At 46.1% G+C, this 15,785-nt stretch overlaps 2 long non-coding RNA genes across 2 annotated transcripts; both read left to right on the top strand.

The window, feature by feature from the left end:
* Positions 1–405: 405 nt before the first annotated feature.
* LOC110677054 lies at positions 406–2,100 on the top strand. The gene is made up of 5 exons (XR_002500921.1): positions 406–1,056; positions 1,114–1,198; positions 1,259–1,334; positions 1,399–1,521; positions 1,576–2,100. It is a non-coding gene; the product is annotated as an uncharacterized LOC110677054 (long non-coding RNA).
* Positions 2,101–13,330: 11,230 nt separating this feature from the next.
* LOC5578860 lies at positions 13,331–15,074 on the top strand. The gene is made up of 5 exons (XR_002500920.1): positions 13,331–14,028; positions 14,086–14,170; positions 14,231–14,306; positions 14,371–14,493; positions 14,548–15,074. It is a non-coding gene; the product is annotated as an uncharacterized LOC5578860 (long non-coding RNA).
* The last annotated feature ends 711 nt before the right edge of the window (positions 15,075–15,785 follow it).

The following is a 15,785-nucleotide window of genomic DNA, read 5'->3' as shown; positions in this document are numbered from 1 at the left end:
ACTGTGTTTATTCTGTCTCATATTCCGAACACCTTGATTCAAATTCCGAACAGCACGAATAAATCCGAATCAAATGAACAATTTTGCAAATAAATTATTCTGAGCTTGTTCTACTGGTCTCAAACTCGAGAGTCATCACTACTCTCTCGGTAAAAATTACATTGGAAACGATAAAATTTAATTGCAGTTGACTGCCATTTCCTTGTTATCTGGTGACATATTTCAGCGAAACATTTCAACCAAATCGTCATACAAAAACCGAGTATTCGGAATATGAGTCTGTTCGGAATTTGAGACAAAACGGTAGTATGTTCGAAAGGTGTAGAAAGAGAAATGACACAAACATGTTCCACTCGTGTTCCACATATAGCGTTTACTACCGATAATGTAGTAAACTCTGTAACGTTTAGAATTTTGTTCTGTAATATGGCCAACTCAAAAGCAGCTTTAGCCTTAAGATAGTGAGAACAAAAATCAAAGCAGAATAAATGCTCCGCAAGTAGCAAGCTGAGCACCCCTATCAAATGCCTTTTAACGCCACTGCCCATAAGCCACCAGCATTAATGCAAAGCGTAAACCATCGTACCACCGTCACCTACAAGCAACATACACGAGAGGGATCTCAATACTCATCCCGCTAGTGATGATCACGACATCATCGCGACCAGTGTAGGTAGATAGGCATCGATCGGAGCAAAGATAACCAGCGCACACATAGATCGCGCAAGATCCTCTCAAGGTTCTCTCGTTAGATGGAGGGCCGCGAGTTACAATGAGGTCATGTGGCCACACAAATACGAACTAGCAGCGGAGAGACGATCAGCATGGTCAAGCAAACTTCGCTCTAACTTCGACAGTCCCCACAGATCGCTGGATCGAGTCAGCCGCGAATAAATTCGTCAGTGAAGCCTCACCGCGCGTAATTCATCAAGTGGACTGCGGTCAGAATTGCAAGCGAGAACAAAAAAAAAGGGAAGAAGCGACTGTTACTAAATCCCGTAGTTGGTTGGCGCTTCTGGACCAGCTGCAATAGTCAGTGTCGAACATTTGGTCTCGGTAAATCATTTGCCTTAAAAGATGGCTACCAGAGGTGCTCATTGTTCTTGTTTCTAGAACCATTACAGCCGGAAATTGGTCGACCATAGGCGAAACGAAGCTGACGAGGCATCGCTTAGTAGCCGGAATAGATCGATAGACGGTGAGTTACACTTTCTATAATCATGACAGTGATTCCATGCTCTAACTGCGGCTATAATAGGTCTTAAACGAGGTGCATAGGCATGCAACCACTTGTTCGTCGGCCCAGGGGTGGCAACATCTAAGGGACTGCGGAGGTGAGTCACATTATGCCTAGAGCTAGACAATAGGAAGATAAAAACGCACATTTTATGCCAACAGACGAGCCAGTTCGTGCCCTAAAGCTCAGTGAGGACATTACTTTGCATCTAGCACCCAGCTGCATGTGGATTGAGCGATACGGAGGAAGAGCGACGCACGCACACAGCAAAACCCCTGAATAGGGTGAGTGGATACATGCTGTTCGAAGCATGCAGCAACTAACTTGTCGCACGACAGGGTTTTTTTTTGTTACAGTGCATAATCGTCGCGCAAGACATTGAAGATCCCGGCAGCAGTGTGCAAGGTGCAACGGCGGCCCAACGATTACTTCGATCACAGTGGCTGTGAGGACTGAGACGGAGCGGTCGGTGAAGTTACTCCCGACGAGGTGATTGCCTTCAGCATCGGTTACGACATCGAGGACTTGCTGTTGCGGAGAAATTCCACGGCTCCACGGCGTGGACGGTCAGGGAGTGAACAACGTTACTCCAGTGGCGGGTTCATCTTCAATCCCAGGGCAGCCTGCCCAATGCCAGACCGAACTGCAAAGTGTATGGCATGGCGACATGGTGCATGACTAGAGGCGACAGGCATGAATTCCAGCTCGCGATCAATGTATTGTGAGTAAACCCAACGTTAGATGTAAGCCATTGATAGTGAAATAGTTCATGTTGCGATAGAGTTAGGAGATTAAGAAACTCATGAGGGATCAATAGCTTGTACATGAGAGTATGGGTCATTAATACAGATTGTTCAAAATGATTTAGTTGTTTTCTGTTTTGTTGGTGCACAAGCCTCAGTATTGCGTTTCAATTTTGTCCCTTTTGGAGCTATCGGGAAACTCGTAACACTGGCGCCCAACTAAAATCCCCACACACAAATAGCATTACCACTTATTTATGCGGCTTTCGAATTTGGATAGTCAGGCTCACACATTATTGAGCTTATCTGGTTGGTTTGGATTTATATTATTGCAAGTTCGTCAATATGGACTTAACACACCTAAGCAACGAGGAAATAGACTATGAATTAGCTCTTCGATTCGTAGTAAACCTCGGACCTTCAACGCATAGGAACAAGGTTCTTAAGCTCAGAGAGCTAATGACTCAGGATGAAGGAAATCAGGATAATGTGTATCGAAGCTCAGAGCACGTAATGCCTTCGATCTCAAACATTGAAACTTGTCAAGTTAGAATTTCGGAACTCAAGACGTTGATCGATGAAGCGATCCAAATAAAAGATCCCTTCGCCATCACTCAATTACGATCTCGTCTTCTGCATTATGAACACAGGTTGGAAAGCATTCAACCTCTCCCGCCATTCGCTAGTACAAAGCAAACTTTATGTTCTCTTGTCAAAGTGTTAAAGAACGAGGTGGAGAACGCATTGGCGCAAATCGGAAAGCGCAGTGATAGAAGTGATAGTGCAGTGACAAACATCAATCCATCAAGCGGGTCAAATGGAGAGCAAGGCAGCAAAAAACGAAACCAGACATTCGAAGAAGACACCAGTGAAGCATACGCTTTATTAGGAGCTAGTAGCAATAATCAACAGCTACAGACTAGCAACCTATTATCCTCAGCCACTTCACATGCAGAGGTCATCGAAAGGCAGAGCATGTGGCAGTCCGAACAACATCCGATGAACAATGCCAGCAGAAGATCAACAGAAGGAGCTCCACAGCGAGTGAACGGAGCAGGCGGGGACATCAGCAATCAGGGTCTTCAAGACAGCTGCATCGGACATGATCACGATCCGCAGATGTCAGCAACGAGTTCTCCGCTAGTAGCTGGTCGTGGAAGAGGGATCTCAATAAGAAATCAGCAACAGCTGCGATCTAACACCGGCGGAAGAGGAAGAGCAAATCACATACCCACATCACTAGACAGCAGGAATGGCGGAAACAACAACGATGATATAACCTTCAGAAACATCATCGTCAACAATGCAAGTCTTTATGCAGATTTGGTGGAACGTTTAGCGCGCCGAGATCGTTACACTGGAGCACCATCAACAGAACGATCAGAGGATCGTCGAATGATGAAGGCAGTTCACAACTGGCCCTTCAAATTTAGAGGAGAAAAGGATACCACTTCGCTAAACGTTTTCTTGGACCGAGTGGAAACTTTCGCCAAATCGGAAGGGATGAGTGACGATACGTTACTTTCTTCTATCAAGCACCTCCTGCAGGACGATGCATTGGATTGGTATGCCCGTGCAATGTCTCAACGATTGCTATTTTCATGGCATGCCTTCAAGCAAGAAATCAGGCGAGAGTTCCTACCCAGTGGATACGCTCAGATACTACGATTAGAGGCCAGCTTCCGTTTCCAGGGGCAGAGTGAGACATTCGCCAAGTACTACCGCGATATTGCAGCGCTCTTCCGCTTCATATCACCTCCAATGACGGAAGAGGAAAAGTTTTTCATCGTTAAGAAAAATATGAATGCAGATTACGCTGCGATAGTTACGGCTGCACGTCCGGCAGATTTGCGGGAAATGGTCGAGGTGTGTACGAGCTACGACGAAACCAGGATGCTGCTGAACCGCCAACGACGAATTCCGCTGCCGCACAATGCCCTACTGGAACCAAACTTCGCCACTCCAGTGAGTTCAACAAAACCATTCAATCAACCACAGCATCTGAGATATCCGAGGATCAATGCAGTTGAATCGACCGACAAAGGTGATTATCAGCACACACATCACTTCACGGCTCTTCCAGAAACCGAAGCAGCAACAAACGACGAAGAAGTGGAATGGCATATCAAGATGGATCAACTGCTGCAGCAGGTGAATGCCTTAAAGGGTCAGTTTGACAGGAAAATTTCTAGGCCACCAGGTGGTCCAATACACGACCAAATTGCTCGTACTACGTCGCAACAATCAGCATTAACGCGTGCACCTCTCCGTGCGCAATTGGCACATCAACAACAACGATTGCAAACAGGGCAGTTTTGTTAGAGTGCAATCGTATACCCCTTGATCAACACTACACACAACAGAGATAAACCATGAACTGTATCCGCAAAGAGGCGGCCCTGCATTAAAACGTCAAAAGGTTGCTTTCAATAAATTCATTCTAAAGTGCGTTTCCTACAAACAACAAGTGTTTCATTTTTTCTCTCTGAGTCCTTCGGTCGTCGAGTCTTTAGTCGGTCTGCGCGTTCGCTTTTAGGTTATGGCCCCAGACATGGAAGAAAAGGCGAAAATCACACCGTTTGATGGTTCCGGATTCCATAATTGGCGCTTCCGGATGGAAACGGTTCTTGATACCTTCGATTTGTTGGATTGCCTCGAACGCGAGGTGGAAGAAATTGAAGAGTTGCAAGAGGAGGATGATGATGCGGCACAAGTGAAGGCAGAGAAGAAGAAGAAAGTGTTGGAGAGAAAATCGCAGGAGAAAAAGTGCAAATCACTCATCGTGCAGGCGGTGGCAGACAGCCAATTGGAATTGATTAAAGATTGTAAAACGCCGAAAGTGATTTGGAACACACTGAGGAACATCTTCGAAAAGCGTGGTGTTGCAGGTCAGCTGTACATCCGAAAACAGTTGCTTACGCTCAAGTACACCGAAGGAACCGGTTCGACGATGTCGGAACATTTGATGCGCTTTGATCGACTGATTCGGGAGCTCAAAGGGAGCGGTGCCAACGTGGATGACTCGGACGCAATCTGTCACTTATTGCTGACGTTGCCGTCGTCTTTCGATTCCGTCGTTACGGCAATTGAAACACTCCCGGGGGGCGTTGAAATGGATTTCGTCAAAAAGCGCCTAATGGATGTGGACATGAAGCGTCGAAATTTCGACTCAGCTGCTCAAGAGGGCGGCAGTGATGGTGTGGCGATGGCGAGCAAGCATAAGATGAAGATGAAGTGTTATCGGTGTGGAAAAGTGGGCCACAAAAAAGGCCGAATGCCGCGTGCCGGTGAAAGAAAAAGTGAATGAGAAGAAACCGAAAAACGATGCGGGCAGTACGCAGAAAGCAAACATTGGTGTGCGAGAAGAAAAACCAGAAGTGGCTTTCGTGGCAACCGATATGGAAGATTTTGTGAAGATTGGTTGGTATCTCGACTCGGGCGCGACAGACCATATGGTCAATGACTCTCGGTTCTTCGTGTCCATGCGTCGTTTAGTGAATCCGATCGAGATTTTGGTGGCAAATGGACAGAAACTTGTAGTCGAATACAGTGGCCATGTTATGATTTACGTGCGTGTCAACGGGAAAACCACGAAGTGTGAAGCCAAAGACGTGTTATATTTGCCTGGCTTAAGCTGCAACCTGTTTTCCGTTAAACGAATCACACGACTGGGATTCAAAGTGAGTTTTGATAAGGAAAAAGCAGAAGTGTCGAAGGATGGTGTAACTTGGGCAGTAGGTTGGCTCAAGGACAAACTATACGAGCTGGATGTGTACTGCAAAGAAAGTGAAATGGGATGTGCCTTAGTTTCCGGGAAAGTGTCGCGGAATGCGTTGCAGTGGCATCAGCGTTTTGGACATGTTGGTAACGATGGTCTCAAGCAGCTCGTCCGGCATAAAATGGTGGAAGGCTTCAATCTTACGGAGTTCGACGATGATACCGTCGTGTGTGAGCCGTGCTTATCAGGTAAGATTGTTAGATTACCATTTGAACCCACCGAAGAGAGGCGATCGACGCGAACCTTGGAGCTTGTTCATAGCGACGTCTGTGGCCCAATGACCCCGCACACATGGGATGGGAAAAGGTTTTACGTCTCTTTCATTGATGACTATTCCCACTTCACGATAATCTATCTCATGGCGTCCAAGGACGAAGTAGTTCATTGTTTTCGCGAATATGAAGCTCTTGTAACCGCTCGCTTCGGATCGAGAATCTCCCGGCTTCGGACCGACAATGGAGGAGAGTACGTCGGTGGTGAAATGCGTCGTTTTTGTCGGAGCAAAGGAATAGCGTTGGAAACTACCATCCCTTACACGCCACAACAGAATGGCGTGTCTGAGAGGATGAACAGAACACTGATGGAACGTGCCAGAGCCATTCTAGCGGACAGCGGTTTCGGTAAGGAAATGTGGGGCGAAGCTGTGTACACGGCCACATACGTTACGAATCGATGTCCGACTGCAGCTGTTGATGTCAACAAAACACCATACGAGCTGTGGGTGGGGCGAAAGCCGGATGTCAGCAAACTGCGTACTTTCGGTTGCGCCGCGTACACCCACATTCCAAAGGAGTTGAGAACCAAACTTGATCCCAAAGGAAGGAAGCTGTACATGGTGGGATATACAGTTAACGGCTATCGTTTGTGGGATGCGGAGAAAGGTAAGGTTGTCGTGGCAAGAGATATCGTGTTCGATGAGAGTTCGTTGTTCGGTTCAAAGCTGACGGTTCCCGAAGTATCAACGAAGCAGATTGAGTTGTCCTGTAAGAAGCAAGTTGCCGAAGTACAAGAAGAGGAGGTTCCGGAAGATGCTCCAGGTGCTCCAGAAAACGAAGTGGAAGAAGCAGTGGTTCGGAGAAGTGGACGATCTAGGAAAGAACCAGTGTGGTTTGAGAATTATGAGATGTCATGTGGCTTGGCGATGAGCGCAGAGAACTTCGTTGAGGATTTGCCAAACACCGTGGCGGAACTCAAGAAGCGAAGTGACTGGCAATGCTGGAAACAGGCGATAGCGGAAGAGATCGATTCATTGGAAAAGAACAAGACCTGGGTACTTACATCGTTGCCGACTGGGCGGACCGTGATCGACAGCAAATGGGTTTTTAAAATCAAGCGCAACGAAGTTGGTGCCATCGACCGCTACAAAGCACGGCTCGTAGCCAGAGGATTTACTCAGCGGAGAGGCTTCGACTACGAGGACACGTACTCTCCGGTAGCAAAGCTAACTACCCTGCGTGCCGTATTAGCTGTTGCGAACTTCGAGGGCATGCACCTGCACCAACTCGACGTCAAAACCGCTTTTCTAAATGGAACGTTGAAACAGGATATCTACATGCGACTTCCAAGTGAGTTTGGCGCAGGAGATTTGGTGGCTAAACTGCAGAAATCGCTATATGGCCTCAAACAAGCCTCACGTGAATGGAACAGGCGATTCCATGATTTCATAGTGAACCTCGGGTTTGGGCAAAGTGAAGCGGATAGCTGCCTCTACATCGCATGTGATGATGGAGAAGCGGTGTTTCTGATTATTTATGTCGACGACATCATAATAGCCAGCCGTTCTCTAACCGTTATTACCGCTTTGAAGAAGAAGTTGAGCTTAGAGTTTGAAATGACCGACTTGTGCGAAGTGAAAATGTTTCTTGGTTTGGCAATCGAGCGTGATAGAGAGAAGGGTGTTCTACAGATCCACCAGAAACAGTATTTGCTGAGCCTATTGAATCGTTTTGGTATGGGAGAATGCAAAGCGGCTCATACTCCAATGGAAGCTGGACTAAAACTGGACACGTCTTCTGATCCGTCGGAGTACACTACTCATCCGTATCGAGAACTCGTCGGCTGCCTTATGTATGTCACTGTGACATCGCGTCCTGACATAAGCGCTGCCGTGAATTATTTCAGCGGTTATCAGAGCTGCGCCACAGATTTACATTGGAGTCATCTTAAGCGTGTCTTGCGTTACATACGGGGCACGTTGGATATGAAGCTAGTGTTTTGTCGGCAAAAGGAGGATGATGTTATGAACGGATATGTTGACTCAGATTGGGCAGGAAACATAACGGATAGGAAATCAGTCTCCGGTTTCGTTTTCACGGTCTATTCGTCGACAGTATCCTGGACCACGCGGAAACAGCCATCGGTAGCGCTCTCTTCAGCTGAAGCTGAGTATATGGCGCTCAGTGTTGCAGTTACAGAAGCTATTTGGCTACGTCGTCTATTAATGGATTTGAGTGTTAAGATCGATGAACCTACCGTAATATATGAAGACAATCAAGCTTGTATTCGAGTGGCTGAAGATGACAAGATGATGAAGAGACTGAAACATGTAGATGTGAGATACCATTTTGTAAGGGACGAAATCCAAAAGGGAGTGTTTCGTTTAGTGTACGTGCCAACGGGCAATCAAATTGCTGATATGATGACTAAGGGACTGGGCAGACTTCAGTTTGTTAAGCTACGTGAATTGCTCGGGCTATCAGCTTGACGGGGGGTGTTAGAGTGCAATCGTATACCCCTTGATCAACACTACACACAACAGAGATAAACCATGAACTGTATCCGCAAAGAGGCGGCCCTGCATTAAAACGTCAAAAGGTTGCTTTCAATAAATTCATTCTAAAGTGCGTTTCCTACAAACAACAAGTGTTTCATTTTTTCTCTCTGAGTCCTTCGGTCGTCGAGTCTTTAGTCGGTCTGCGCGTTCGCTTTTAAGTTTCAGGAAGGGCAATCCCAGCTAAATCACTCCTCACAGTATCCTCAATTGTCGCAACAACAATCAGCTAGACCAGCGCCAATACAGCAATCGTGGGAGCAACAGCAATCGTGGCAGCATCAGCAACAGCAACCCTGGCAACAGCGGCCAATGCCGGATCAGTGTTATCCAGCCCGCAGTGGTGCTCAGCAAACAGGAGAAAACAGTAGTCGTTCGGTCATGACATGTTGGAACTGTGACGAAGAAGGACATCGCTTTATGGATTGCCCAAAGCCACAAGCCGTCCTGTTTTGTTACCGATGTGGGAGGAAAGGCTACTCTCTTAGAAGCTGCTTCACCTGCCGTACAGATGCGGGAAACCAGCAGGCGGAGAACCAGCATTAGAGGGTCCAGATTCTTCGCTCCAATCAACAGAACCCTCAGAAGAGCAAGAAGTACAACACCTCGATACTATCATTATCAACCCCGGACAGGACAACAGACCACATGCTATCGTTAGTATCTTGGGGCGTGAGCTGACTGCATTATTAGACAGCGGGGCCAACTGCTCCCTACTGGGTGGAAACCACACAAAGATGGTTGAAGAATTAGGATTACGCAAGGAAAAGGTGAAAGGAGGTATCAAAACAGCTGACGGCACGCGACACGTAATCTCTAACTACGTTAAACTCCCAATAGTCTACAATAAAAGGTACGAAACTCTACAAACCTTATTAGTTCCGTCCATTCCAGATTGCGTTATTTTTGGCATGGATTTTTGGAACAAATTTGGAGTCAAACCGATCTGCTGTAGCATGCAGGCCACGACGACCGATGAAGATGAAGAGAATGCAGAAGAGCCAATGAAGAATCTCACACCAGAAGAGCAACGATTGTTGAACGACGTCATAGCACGATTTCCTAAAGCTAGCAATGGAACATTGGGTAGAACAAATCTTTACGAACATCGGATCGACGTTGGGAACGCGATACCGCGAAAACAGAAGTATTATCCAATGTCACAATACGTATTGCAGGAGGTCAACAGAGAGATTGACAGAATGGTTTCCCTGGACGTAATCGAAGAGGCTTTTTTCTCGCCATGGAACAATCCATTGGTGGCGGTGAAGAAAAAGACAGGACAATACCGCGTTTGTCTAGACGCGCGACATTTGAACTCCGTGATGGTCAACGAGGGTTATCCAATTCCACAAATCTCAGCAATCATTGGAAACCTTGGTGGTTGTGCTTACATTTCGACGATAGACCTGAAAGATGCGTTTTGGCAGCTACCCCTCCATCCGGCGTCGAGACCACTAACTGCTTTTACCGTGCCATCTAGGGGGCACTTCCAATTTAAGGTCGTTCCGTTTGGATTATGCACGGCCAGCCAAGCACTCGCCAGAGTCATGACACACCTATTTGCGGACATGGAACCATACGTATTTCATTATCTTGACGACATCGTAATATGCTCAAGGACTTTTGATGAGCACATCAGAGTGTTGAATGAGGTTGCGCGCAGACTTCGAGCTGCGAACCTTACGATCTCGACAGAAAAGTCAAAGTTCTGCAGACAAGAGATCAAGTATCTAGGATATGTGCTGAACGAAAAAGGATGGCAAGTTGATGACGACAAAATCGAGTGTATCGTGAAATTTCCGATTCCAAAGAGCAGAAAGGATGTACAACGATTCATAGGGCTATGTAATTGGTACCGTCGGTTCATTGCAGATTTCGCTGAAATCGCAGCACCACTGACAGAGCTAACGAAGACCAAAACCAAATTCCGTTGGTCCAGTCTAGCGGAGGAGGCGTTCATGAAATTAAAATCGATGTTAGTTTCGGCACCGGTGCTCATCATGCCTGATTATGCGAAACCATTCAGTATTGCATGTGACGCTAGCGATGTGGCTATTGGAGCCGTACTCACCCAGGAAGTAGATGGCGAGGAGCATCCGGTTTGTTACTTCTCTCAGAAGTTATCGTCAGCGCAGAGGAAATACTCGGTCACGGAAAGGGAATGCCTAGCGGTAATAAGAGCAATCGAGAAGTTTCGTGGTTATATCGAAGGAGTTAAGTTCACAGTTTATTGTGACCACGCAGCTTTAAGTTACCTGAAATCGCTTAAAAACCCCACTGCGTTGTTGAGTAGATGGCTGCTTCGACTAAACGCATTTGATTTTGAGATCAAGTATCGAAAAGGATCAATCAATGTAGTTCCGGATGCTTTGTCAAGGATCGTCAATGTGACAACATTGAATACGAATGATCCATGGTACAAGGAAATGATAGAACGGGTGAGCAAGAAGCCAGACTCCTTTCCGGAATTTCGGATAGTCAATAACGAACTTTACAAGAACTGTCGTTCCACGGACGAGACAGGAGCACTCACACATCACTGGAGAAAAGCAGTACCAGAAGAACAGCGTAAAATCATCATGCAACGCTTCCATGATGCACCAGCGGCGGCTCATCTGGGAATCTACAAAACGCTACAGAAAATCAAGGCCAACTTCTACTGGCCGAAAATGCAAGAGGATATCCATCAATACGTGCGAAATTGTGACATTTGCAAAGCCAGCAAGGCACCACACTCGTCTTTGATGCCACAGATGGGTGCCGGAAAACCAGCGAAACTTCCATGGGAATTAATCTCAATTGATTTTGTGGGTCCTTTCACTCGATCAAAACAAGGACACACGGTGATGCTAGTCATTGTAGATTGGGTAACCAAGTATGTGGTAGTCCATGCGATGCGTGCTGCAGATGCAAAAAACATGGTAGAGTTTCTGGAGAATGAGGTTTTCCTAAAATTCTCTTACCCCCGAATCATCTTATCCGATAATGGGAAACAATTCCAGTCGCTAGCTTTTCGCTCAATGCTAGCTCGCCACAACATAAAACACATGAAAACGGCCTTTTATTGCCCAATGGTTAACAATGCCGAGCGAGTGAACAGAGTTCTGGTTACGTGTATACGATCGCTCATCGAGGAGGACCATCGAAACTGGGATGAAAATCTACCCTCCATTACAGCAGCAATCAACAGCGCAAAACACGAAGTGACAGGAGTGAGCCCTCATTTTGCCAATTTCGGCAGAGAACTGGTGTTGTACACGGATCTGTATCAGCTGCAAGACATGAACACCGAAGAAGAAGCAACCAAGGTCCAGAATCGTCGATTAGAAGGAATCAGAAGAATTCAGGAATTCATAGCCCATCGCATCAGAGTTAACCACAACAAATCCAAGCAACGGTATGATCTACGAAAGCGTACAGTCATCTGCGATGAAGGAGACGTAGTTTGGCGACGTACTTTCGACCTCTCATCGAAAGTGAACCACGTAAACCAGAAGCTCAATCCCAAGTTTATTCCCGCAGTCGTAAGAAAAAAGCTAGGTGCAAACCTATACGAACTAGAGGATGTTCTGACGGGCAAAAAAGGTCAATACCACGCGAAGGATATAAAGACGGATTGATAATCAAGCTATGTCAGCAGATGAACTCTGCTAACCACGAGCATTGCGCTCAGTAAAATCCGTCATCATACGGTGAAAATGACTACAGTCAGGTGTGATGAGCAACAACTATGATAGACTACCTCTCCACCTCGACCAATCCAGCTATGAAGGCAGTCTCAGCTTGCCGACCACCGATCATCGGCGGGAAAGAGCCCGAACTCTGTCAGACTGGAAACGGGCTGCAGGGAACTCTTCAGCACGGCAGCACGGCTCCTAGATAGGAGGAGCAGAAGCCTTGAGAAGGCCGGATCCACTGAGGTTGACACGGACGGCCACTATCTAGCACAGGGGAGCAACGTCATGTCCAGTGCTTAAATAAACTCCACACAACGACGACGACAAGTCACCGCAAGAGCAATAAACATAAAGCTATGTAAACAAGAATCTTGTGAACCAACTGTGCAAAACCCACTAAGTGGCAGTACCGTTAGCCGATCGGGACAAATCGTGCAGACGAGTTCGGTGACCAACAACAACTACTAAGTCTACCCCCCAACTTCGACCATATCACACCGGCTATGGGCAACATCAGCCACAATTAGCGCCCCAGCGAAAACACGTAAAACGGCAGCAAGAATCAAAAGCCTGGAATGGTGTCAAAACTCGAAAGAGTAGTCCAGAGATAGCAAACTCGAAACATAGATCCATCCATATCAGTTGTCTTTAGAGGGTCATCATGAAATCTCCACTTGAAGTAACGTGACCGGGGGCGCGGTAAAACTCCTTACATGGGCTCATGACGATTCTAGGGGAGGAAATGCCCTTTTTCTCTAGGCCAGACGACACGATATACCCAACCAAAACTATCCAATTAATATAGTTATATGTTTTATGTTTAATCCAATCTAGTTTAACAAAACAACTGAATAGGATTAAGCTGAATGTCTGCCAAGGCAGCAGAAATGTCATGAGATAAGGAATTAAGAACTCAGTCAGAGACAATTTGCCAAAACACAGTTGGTACACTATCGTAATTTGCCAGAAACAGCTGGTACATTTGGCTTGAGGATTATAAAGTGTTTGTGAGGTTAGCTGTAAGTAAACAAGAACTAGAGCTCGACTCTAGGGTCTCTGATACGATCCGTCTCTGACCGACTTCTTGAAGGAAGTTGAAGAGTTTTTCATGAGGCTACTATTCTTCGCCTCATGAAAAACTCTGCCGCATTGGTAATGTTGTGTAACGTTTAGAATTTTGTTCTGTAATATGGCCAACTCAAAAGCAGCTTTAGCCTTAAGATAGTGAGAACAAAAATCAAAGCAGAATAAATGCTCCGCAAGTAGCAAGCTGAGCACCCCTATCAAATGCCTTTTAACGCCACTGCCCATAAGCCACCAGCATTAATGCAAAGCGTAAACCATCGTACCACCGTCACCTACAAGCAACATACACGAGAGGGATCTCAATACTCATCCCGCTAGTGATGATCACGACATCATCGCGACCAGTGTAGGTAGATAGGCATCGATCGGAGCAAAGATAACCAGCGCACACATAGATCGCGCAAGATCCTCTCAAGGTTCTCTCGTTAGATGGAGGGCCGCGAGTTACAATGAGGTCATGTGGCCACACAAATACGAACTAGCAGCGGAGAGACGATCAGCATGGTCAAGCAAACTTCGCTCTAACTTCGACAGTCCCCACAGATCGCTGGATCGAGTCAGCCGCGAATAAATTCGTCAGTGAAGCCTCACCGCGCGTAATTCATCAAGTGGACTGCGGTCAGAATTGCAAGCGAGAACAAAAAAAAAAGGGAAGAAGCGACTGTTACTAAATCCCGTAGTTGGTTGGCGCTTCTGGACCAGCTGCAATAGTCAGTGTCGAACATTTGGTCTCGGTAAATCATTTGCCTTAAAAGATGGCTACCAGAGGTGCTCATTGTTCTTGTTTCTAGAACCATTACAGCCGGAAATTGGTCGACCATAGGCGAAACGAAGCTGACGAGGCATCGCTTAGTAGCCGGAATAGATCGATAGACGGTGAGTTACACTTTCTATAATCATGACAGTGATTCCATGCTCTAACTGCGGCTATAATAGGTCTTAAACGAGGTGCATAGGCATGCAACCACTTGTTCGTCGGCCCAGGGGTGGCAACATCTAAGGGACTGCGGAGGTGAGTCACATTATGCCTAGAGCTAGACAATAGGAAGATAAAAACGCACATTTTATGCCAACAGACGAGCCAGTTCGTGCCCTAAAGCTCAGTGAGGACATTACTTTGCATCTAGCACCCAGCTGCATGTGGATTGAGCGATACGGAGGAAGAGCGACGCACGCACACAGCAAAACCCCTGAATAGGGTGAGTGGATACATGCTGTTCGAAGCATGCAGCAACTAACTTGTCGCACGACAGGGTTTTTTTTTTTGTTACAGTGCATAATCGTCGCGCAAGACATTGAAGATCCCGGCAGCAGTGTGCAAGGTGCAACGGCGGCCCAACGATTACTTCGATCACAGTGGCTGTGAGGACTGAGACGGAGCGGTCGGTGAAGTTACTCCCGACGAGGTGATTGCCTTCAGCATCGGTTACGACATCGAGGACTTGCTGTTGCGGAGAAATTCCACGGCTCCACGGCGTGGACGGTCAGGGAGTGAACAACGTTACTCCAGTGGCGGGTTCATCTTCAATCCCAGGGCAGCCTGCCCAATGCCAGACCGAACTGCAAAGTGTATGGCATGGCGACATGGTGCATGACTAGAGGCGACAGGCATGAATTCCAGCTCGCGATCAATGTATTGTGAGTAAACCCAACGTTAGATGTAAGCCATTGATAGTGAAATAGTTCATGTTGCGATAGAGTTAGGAGATTAAGAAACTCATGAGGGATCAATAGCTTGTACATGAGAGTATGGGTCATTAATACAGATTGTTCAAAATGATTTAGTTGTTTTCTGTTTTGTTGGTGCACAAGCCTCAGTATTGCGTTTCAATTTTGTCCCTTTTGGAGCTATCGGGAAACTCGTAACAACTCAACTTTACTACATTTTTATTCATACCACAGCAAATTTATTTGAAAATCATCGTTAAATTGCTGACGAGATTTTGGCAGGATTTCTTTGGATATCTAAATAGATGTTTCCCACGCAAATTTGGTTTTTTGGTATATCTAGAATTTTACACGTTTAAAATCTTCATTAAAAATGAAATCAGTTTCCTAATTTTCAAAATGGTTGTTCGGAATTACCTTAGAAATACACCACTTTCTTTGAGCAGCCTATTGTAGCAGCTAAAACTGTAATTAAATATTTTGTTCGTATCAGTGTTTCACAATAAGTTTAATGAGTTTCACTTACAATAGATAGTTTGACTCTAGGATCTCGTGCTACGAAGTGGTCAGCAGGGCTTGCTAGATGCCTGTTCAGTCTGTATATAATTCGTATTTAGGATTTTACAAATGTTGTTTAGATGTATAATTTATGTTTACTTACGTAGATTATGTATAGACCAAGTTTTGACTTTAGTTTTAATCTTGAATTCACTGGATTTTAACCGAAACCTAGTCCCTATGATAAGTAGATAGATAGCATGTTATTTCCAATTTAGATATATAATTCTGTTGAGTGTACAGCCCCTAGCACTCACCAAGTCTA

Source organism: Aedes aegypti, chromosome 2, assembly GCF_002204515.2.
Source record: "Aedes aegypti strain LVP_AGWG chromosome 2, AaegL5.0 Primary Assembly, whole genome shotgun sequence".
NCBI lineage: Eukaryota > Metazoa > Arthropoda > Insecta > Diptera > Culicidae > Aedes > Aedes aegypti.
Note: the sequence above shows the minus strand (reverse complement) of the source record. Positions and strands in the feature narration are given on the sequence as shown.